Raw genomic sequence first — 8,857 nt, 5'->3', positions numbered from 1 at the left:
GATGCCAAAATAGTGATCTCCAGTGCATGCAGACATCAAACTATCAGGAATTCTGCACACAGAGAGGACCCTGCTGGTGAAAAATGCCTTTGGAAAAGACCCTCCTGTCAGCATCTGTGATAGTACAGTGCTTAGTACTCTGTGTTGTGGCCTCAACATCCATGAGTTACAGCAACCTTTTCCTTTGTAGCCTGATTTAGGGTGTACTGATAATATTAATTTGGACAATATGGGAATTTAATGTATTAATTTATTTTTATTTTATCTTAATAATTATTATTATCAATATTAATTAGTATGGGTTTTAGGCTCGCCAATCTGTTTGATCAGAAGATAAAAGTTCTTGTCCTGAATTAGGCTTCACAGAATTTATAAAAGACCCTCGGGGGGTATGACAGGAAGCTCACACTGAGACAGATATAGACTTAAAGACTTCTTATTAAAATTAATAATAGTAAGTAAATGGTAAAATACCCAGAGTTACAAAGTTACAATTGCATTACTGCTATTCAAAAGATACATATGATAATATAGTATTACATGCAAGAAAGCTTTGGTTAACATACTCACACCCTTTCTTGATAACCTGGTGGTAAGAGACACAGAACCAGCCTTGCAGTTCAGGTTTCTCAATATTTGAGTGAGGGATGCAGTGCTTAGAAAATGCTAAGCGCTATCAAAGCTGACTAGGATTTACTTGACTAACTTAAACTTAAATCAAGACCTAATAAACAAATGAAGGATAAAACTTAGGGAAAGCAAGCTTAGCTTATTTCCCTTGAAACTTAAAGTTTAAGAAGAACAAGTATAGCCTACAAATAGTAGCAGTTATTGTAGATAGATAGAGTGGAGGAAGTAAATGAGAATAAGGTGAGAACGGAGATAGTGAGAAATGGAGATGGAGTAAAGTAAGAACGGAGATTCTCTATGGAGGTGGGTTACCTCTTTTATAGGGCAAATGCCAGACTTCCTTCCTCTTATGCCCAAATTTTATTCCTCACCCACAGAAACATTAGGGTACACTTACCCCTAGGCTAGTATGTATGTGCGTATTGATGACAGGTATGTACGCACATCAGTCTCTTGTGGTGTACTTGTTAAGTGTGTGGGAAAACCGCCTTTGCCATTTTTCATTGTTTATTGGTCTAGATGAAAGGTCATAGACATAGGCGTGGGTACTTATTTATTTACGTAACAAGCTATAGGTCAGCTTTGCTTTTTGAGCAAAAGGTCTTAATATAGATATGCTAATTTTGCTTTAGCTTAACGTACAGGATATGGCCTTTAGGTCTCTTGCATTACAGCCAAACTTACTTTAATATAAATCTATAAACCTATTACAATACATCAAATACTTAAACGATAAGAAAAGATATATATATACAAGCAAGAAGGTTAGTCCAATAGGCTGCACTGTGTCTCCATGTTCTTAGGTGCCTCCTTCTGAAACTTGTCAGAAAAAAACGACTGGTTTCGTTTGCAAGCATTTGCATTGCAAGGCAAAGGCAGGCTTCTCTGCTTCCTCAAAAGATTGGCCTAAAGGTGGGAAGAGCAGACACATTTGGCAAGACACCACTGGGTGCTGCATCCCTAACCTCCACTTTACCTGGCAGGTGCCTTGGCCAGCTTAGCCGCAGTGCCACTCTCTGGGACTTTTCTCCTAACTGCTCTATTTTTCATCAATGACAATCAAAAGGAAGGTGACATGACATCTGTTTGTAGACATCCCCAGCGAATCACAAGGACATGTTGCACAGGTTCTCATGTTGCAGCAATTGCAGTGGAAGCAACTGCCATGCTAATGCCAGTCACAGCAGCCTTTTCATCAACTCCAGGCTTGTGATTTGATTCTTTCCAATGCTTCTCTCCAAAGAAGCCTTTTCCTTAGCAAGCAGTTACTTGGATTACCAAGGGAGGTATCTTCTGTTTCCTAGAAAGGCACAGGAAAAAGTGAGCAGAGGAGACAAAAGCCACACAACAAGGCACCACTGGGAGTTGAACCCAGGATCTCCTGTTTACTAGACAGGTACTTTAGCCAGCTAAGCCATGGCACCTGCCTTAATAAAATGTTTACAACTGTTCCATTTGATAGTCCCAGACAACCCCTGCAAATTCCAAAGTACAGACGTTCCCTATTTCCCTCAAGACTTGCAGACCTTGAGGTGTCTGGCTCTCCGTGCACAGAAAGCCACAGCTGAGTTTACAGAGGGCTTCTAACATGTGCTTCTCCCACCAGCCACTGTGATCATATAGTGGTTAGTGATCTGTGTTTCATTCGCAGCAACCTCGGCTCAGTTCTGAGCCATGGTAACCTTTCCTTCAGCTCTAGACTTCTCATTTGCCACTTTCCAAGTGTGGTGAGGTGGCTGCCCCAAACAAGCAGGAGAAAGATTAAGGCAGCCTTGCAGAGGCTGTGCAGAATCCAGCCTATCAGGAAAGGGCTTATTGGGAGAGCCAATCAGGAGAAGGCTTGCTGGAGCAGCCCATATATAAAGGGCTGCTCAGCACAGCAAGAGTCAGTTACTCCTTGGAGTTTGAGGAGGGAAGATTGGCTGCCATGAAGGAAGGAGAAGGGAGGGCACCATGATCAGAGTAGTGCTGGGTGGGTTAAGGGAGCATGAGTGACCTCCTGGCCGACTACTGCCAGACTGAGGCCCTGATACAAAGGTGGAGAAAGGTGCTAAGTCTGTGGGGAAGTGATCCAGGGAAACAGACGGTGGGGGTTGGAGGTGCACCCCTTTTGCCTCAGTAGCCACTGACACTATACCCTAGACTGCAGCTGGCCACTGAGGCAAGTGGCTGGGAAAAGAGGACAGCCGCTCCCCCGGAAGGGGGAGAGAACTGAGTGGGGCACAGCCAGAGGGCTGTGTCCATAAGAGGACACTGAAGTCCTGAGAGAGACATGGGTCCTAATGATAGAACAGATGGCGTCAGACGTCACTAGATGAAGGAGCACTGGAGAATGAGAGCTAATTCCCAGGATGGCCAGCAGGAGGCACCACAGTGGTGAGGCATGCCCCATTTCACTAAGACTTAGCCACAAGGAAGGCTCTCTCTGTCTTGAACAAGCAGTTAGAAGGATTCTGCTGACAGGTCTTTTCTTTTCATGAAAAGAGATACAAAAAAAGGAATCAACAGAAACACTACGTTTGGCAAGGAAGAACTGGCAGGCCAAGCCAGGATCTCCTGGTTAGTAGGAAGGCTCTTCAGCCAGCTCTTCCCAAAGACCACTATCTAGAGGCCTATTAACAGCCACTGCAGATGTTCACCACAAAAGAGACAAAGAGATGCCAAAATAGAGTTCTCCACTGCCTGCAGACATCAAGCTACCAGGAGTTCTGTGCACAGAGAGGCCTCTGCTGTTGGAAAAAGGCTTTGATAGAGACTCTTCTGACACCAGCCGTGGTCATATAGTGTTTAGCACTCTCTGTTGTGGCTTCAGCATCCACAGATGCAAGTTCAGTTATGGGGATGTTTTTCTTGTCTCCATATTTGTCTAGTGGCTCCTTTCAACACTTGTCACCAAAATACCTGTTTCTTTTGCAAGCAATGTACAGCTAGGCAGTCTTCTCCATTTCCTCAAAAGATTGACCAAGCAGTTGGTAGAGGAGACACATTCAGCCAGGCATCATTCTTTGTTCACACATATTAGTAAGGATATAAGAGTATCAAAAATCAAACGCAAAATTCTATCTCAGGCTAACAAACTATATACTAACAGGCCTTGGCCAGATTAGCCACACTGCTGCTCTCTGGGACTTTTCTTCTAACTGCTTCATTTTTCATCAATGACAATTAATGGAAGGTGAAAGGAGAGTAACTCTCCATTTCCTGCAAGACCTACAGAGATTGCACTATCAGTGTCTCTGTGTGCAGACATCCCCAGCGAATCACAAGGAAGTGTGGCACAGGCTTTTGTGTTGCAGCAATTGCAGTCCAAGCAACTGCCTTGCCAATGCCAGTCACAGCAGCCTTTTCATCAACTCCAGGCTAGTGGTTTGATTTTTTTCAATGCTCTTCTGCAGAGAAGCTAGCCCTTTCCCTTAACAATGTATTAATTAGATTACCGATGGAGGTCTCTTGAAAATGTGAGCAGAGGTGGTCATAGAACGATAGCATCATAGGGTAAGAATGGACCACAAAAGTCATCTAGTCTAACCTCCTCTTCTCAGCCTGGTCTTGTTTAACATTTTCATTAATTACCTGGATGTAGGAATAGAGAGCATACTGATCAAATTTGCAGATGACTTTGCCTACTATTTCTCTGAGTTGGTTTAAATTCGACTGTCTGAAGTCCCGTGCCCTTGTTTTTGCTGTTCTCATGTTCTCCTTTCCACAGGATCTTCAATTTTATTAGATCATGATCATTTCTCTCCCACATTCCCCACCACCCATGCATTCACAACCAATTTACCCCTATTAGTCAAAACCAGATCCAAAATGGATAACCCCTGGTTGTTTCCTCAATTTTATGAATCAGAAAGTTGTCCTCTATGCATGCTAAGAATTTTCAGGCCATATTACATTTCGCAATAATCTTCCAACAGATATGTATCCCAGTATATTCCAATATTCTCATCCCACATACTCATAAAAACTTTGCAGGCTTTCCACACAAACAGTGAATATATGAAAATATCCAAAATGTTAATTAGAATAGACTCATAGACTCTAAGGTCAGAAGGGACCATTATAATCATCTTGTCTGACCTCCCGCATGATGCGGGCCACAAAAGCTGACCCACCCAGTCCTGGAAGAATTCTCTCCCTTGACTCAGCTGTTGAAGTCCCCAAATCATGATTTAAAGACTTCAAATAGTTGAGAATCCTCCAGCAAGCGACCCCTGCCCCATGCTGTGGAGGAAGGCGAAAAACCTCCAGGGCCGCTGCCAATCTACCCTAGAAGAAAATTCCTTCCCGACCCAAATATGGCGATCAGCTGAACCCCGAGCATGCGGGCAAGATTCTCTAGCCAGACCCTCTGGAAAAAGTTCTCTGTACTAACTTTTAATATCCCATCATTGACCATTGTTGCTAATTACCAGCGATGGCACGTTATTGATCTATTGACTAAAATCACTTTATCCCATCAAACCATCCCCTCCATAAACTTATCAAGCTTAATCTTAAAGCCAGAGAGGTCTTTCGCCCCCACTGTTTCCCTCAGAAGGCTGTTCCAAAACTTCACCCCTCTGATGGTTGGAAACCTTTGTCTAATTTCAAGCCTAAACTTCCCGACGGCCAGTTTATATCCATTCGTTCTTGTGTCCACATTATTACTGAGCTGAAATAATTCCTCTCCCTCCCTGGTATTTATCCCTCTGATATATTTAAAGAGAGCAATCATATCCCCCTTCAGCCTTCTTTTGGTTAGGGTAAACAAACCGAGTCTCCTCGAGTCTCCTTTCATATGACAGGTTTTCCATTCCTCTGATCATCCTAGTGGCCATTCTCTCTACCCGTTCCAGTTTGATTTCATCCTTTTTAAACATGGGAGACCAGAACTGCACACAGTACTCCAAATGAGGTCTCACCAGTGCCTTGTATAACAGAACCAGCACCTCCTTGTCCCTACTAGAAATACCTCGCCTAATGCAACCCAAGACCGCATTAGCTTTTTTCACGGCCACGTCACATTGCCGACTTATAGTCATCCTGCGATCAACCAGGACTCCGAGGTCCTTCTCCTCTTCCATTACTTCCAACTGATGCGTCCCTAGCTTATAACTAAAATTCTTGTTATTTATCCCTAAATGCATAACCTTACACTTCTCACTATTAAATTTCATCCTATTACTATTACTCCAGTTTACAAGGTCATCCAAATCTCCCTGCAGGATATCCCGATCCTTCTCCGAATTGGCAATACCTCCCAACTTTGTGTCATCCGCAAACTTTATCAGCCCACTTCTACATTTGGTTCCGAGGTCAGTAATGAATAGATTAAATAAAATCGGACCCAAAACCGAACCTTGAGGAACTCCACTGGTAACCTCCTTCCAACCTGACAGTTCACCTTTTAGTACGACCCGCTGCAGTCTCCCCTTTAACCAGTTCTTTATCCACCCCTGGATTTTCATATCGATCCCCATCTTTTCCAATTTAACCAATAATTCCTCATGCGGTACTGTATCAAACGCTTTACTGAAATCGAGGTATATTAGATCCACCACATTTCCTTTATCTAAATAATCTGTTACTTTCTCAGAAAGCGTACAGGGAGTGGAAGATGGGAGGGATCAGCAAAGAAACCTACCTTATTGAGGTCAGAGCATGTAGAGATGGAGTGAGAAAAGCCAAAAGCCATGTAGAGTTGGACCTTGCAAGGGGAATTAAAACCAATAGTAAGAGCTTTTATAGCCATATAAATAGGAAGAAAACAAAGAAAGAAGAAGTGGAACCGCTTAAGACTGTAGATGGAGTGGAGATTAAGGATAATCTAAGCATGGCACAATATCTAAATATTTTGCATCGGTATTTAATGAGGCTAATGAAAGCCTGAGGAATAGTAGAAGCGAGACGAATGGGAATAAAGGAGTGAGGACTGACATTACCGTATCCAAGGTAGAAGCCAAACTGGAACAGCTTAACGGGACTAAATTGGGCGGACCGGATGATCTTCATCCGAGAATATTAAAGGAACTGGCGCGAGAAATTGCAAGCCCGTTAGTGATAATTTTTAATGAATCGGTAAACTCGGGGGTGGTACCGTTTGACTGGAGAATAGCTAATGTGGTTCCTATTTTCAAGAAGGGGAAAAAAAGTGACCCGGGTAACTACAGGCCTGTTAGTTTAACATCTGTAATATGCAAGGTCTTGGAAAAAATTTTGAAGGAGAAAGTAGTTAAGGACCTTGCGGACAATGCCAATTGGGACAAATTACAACACGGTTTTACGAAAGGTAGATCGTGCCAAACCAACCTGATCTCCTTCTTTGAGAAAGTAACAGATTTAGAATGCTCTCAATGTCTACCAGGATAGTATCCCCTGTAATTCAGTATACTAGTGCACAATGTGAGCAGGACATCCAAGGCCTATCACTTCCCTTTTTAAGCTTGTCTTTACTTTAATGTGCAAATGTTCTCTTCCATGTCTGTATTGAACACCAAAGTTTGTGTTTGTATTATCTGCTTCCATACTTATTCAGAACATTTATTATCTCAGCTGCAATGAGGTCTGATGTTTCTTCTTTAAGTCTGACACAATACACAGGTTTAGTTTGCAGTCACAAACTGTCTTCATAAACCTTGAAATTGTGATCCACGAGAGGAAGCAATTTCACATATCTGTGATTCAGTGCACTGACAGTGACACAAATTCAACATTTTTCAGGTTGTCGTTTAGTTCATCATTGCCCATGGAGAAAAACATTTGCAACTATTCCTTCACACTATGTCTATGCCCATCAGCATGGGCACTAAAGACACTATTCATTTCTGCTTCATAGTCCCTCTGTCGATAGCTTGGAACCAAAAGCTTAATCTGAAGTCTTGATATGAGCGTTCTTCTCATTTGACACTAAGAGACTTAAGGAGTTTGTATCATAGATTCCAAGACCAGAAGAGGGAATTATAATCATGTAGTCCGACCTTCTGTATAACATGGGCCATTGAACATCCCCAGAATAACCCTTCGAGCAGATCTCTTAGCAAAACATCCAACCTCAATTTAAGAATTGTCAGTGATAGAGAATCCACCACGACCCTTGGTAAGTTATTCCAATGGTTAGTTACTCTCATGGTTAAAAATATACACCTTATCTCCAGTCTGAATTGGTCTAGCTTCAAATTCCAGCCATTGGATCTTGTTAAATCTTTCTCTACTACATTAAGGAGCCCAGTAGTAAATATTTGTTCCCCATTTAGATATTTAGATATTGGGATTAAGTCACCCCTTAACCTTCTCTGTCTTAAACTAAATAGATCGAGCTCCTTTAGTCTATTCGTACAAGTTGTGTTTTCGAATCCTTTTCTCATTCAGCTAGATCATATCACTACAACTGCCACTGCTCTAGGTGGGCATCTATTCTCCACACTTCCAGTGAAGTCTCTTCTGACAAGAGAGGGGTCGTGTGTGTTAGGATCATCAAGCATTACTGCTGGCTACACAGGGAGAGAAAACCTCTCAATGAAGAAAACAAACTCTCCAGGCTATAGAATCTACGATCTGACTGGGCTGAGTGGGAGTCTACAAATGCCAGTCTCGTTGCTCTGCCGGGATTTTGGACAGAAGCCAGAGTAGAATGATAGGCAAATAGCCTGGATGCCCTGCAGTGCACCCATTAATCAGCCACAAGGTGGCACTGTGTGTAAAATACCTCATTTAAATGAACTCCTGGTAGAGCATTAAAAGATCTAATGCTGAACCCATCTGGTGTGTGTATAAGCAAGCTCTGTAGCTAGTCCCTATCTAGTATGGTAGAGCATTAAAAGATCTAATGCTGAACCCATCTGGTGTGTGTGTAAACAAGCTCTGTAGCTAGTCCCTATCTAGTACAGAGGAATGTCATTACCATCAACTCAGTGGCATTTCTCTGTCGGTGGTCGGGGCAATCACATACGCTGATGCATTTTTTCTTGAATATGGTAGTCTATAATTTTCATTCACAAACACAGTGCACAAAACAGAGATCAAACCTCACGGAGCATAAATGAAGGTACCTCTCAGGTTCGGCAGAATGTGCCATATTAGAGATGAGATTTGCATCTCTCATAGACAATGTCAGCTGGGAGGGGAGTGTAACATTGACTAACCAGTTTTACACTCCCACACATTCTAGATCTTTATCACTAGTGCCTGTCTGTGTAATTGAAACCATCCCACACCCAACTCCCTGCCAGCCCCCATCTATGCCTGA

At 42.6% G+C, this 8,857-nt stretch overlaps 1 non-coding gene and 1 pseudogene across 1 annotated transcript; both read right to left on the bottom strand.

Moving 5' to 3' along the window:
* The window catches only part of LOC128823351 (zinc finger protein 420-like), a 208,361-nt pseudogene that overhangs the window by 169,764 nt on the left and 29,740 nt on the right, over positions 1–8,857 (bottom strand).
* TRNAT-AGU (transfer RNA threonine (anticodon AGU)) lies at positions 1,981–2,054 on the bottom strand. The gene has a single exon. It is a non-coding gene; the product is annotated as a tRNA-Thr (tRNA).

This window comes from Malaclemys terrapin, chromosome 15 (genome assembly GCF_027887155.1).
Source record: "Malaclemys terrapin pileata isolate rMalTer1 chromosome 15, rMalTer1.hap1, whole genome shotgun sequence".
NCBI lineage: Eukaryota > Metazoa > Chordata > Testudines > Emydidae > Malaclemys > Malaclemys terrapin.
This window is presented reverse-complemented; position numbering and strand designations above follow the sequence as displayed.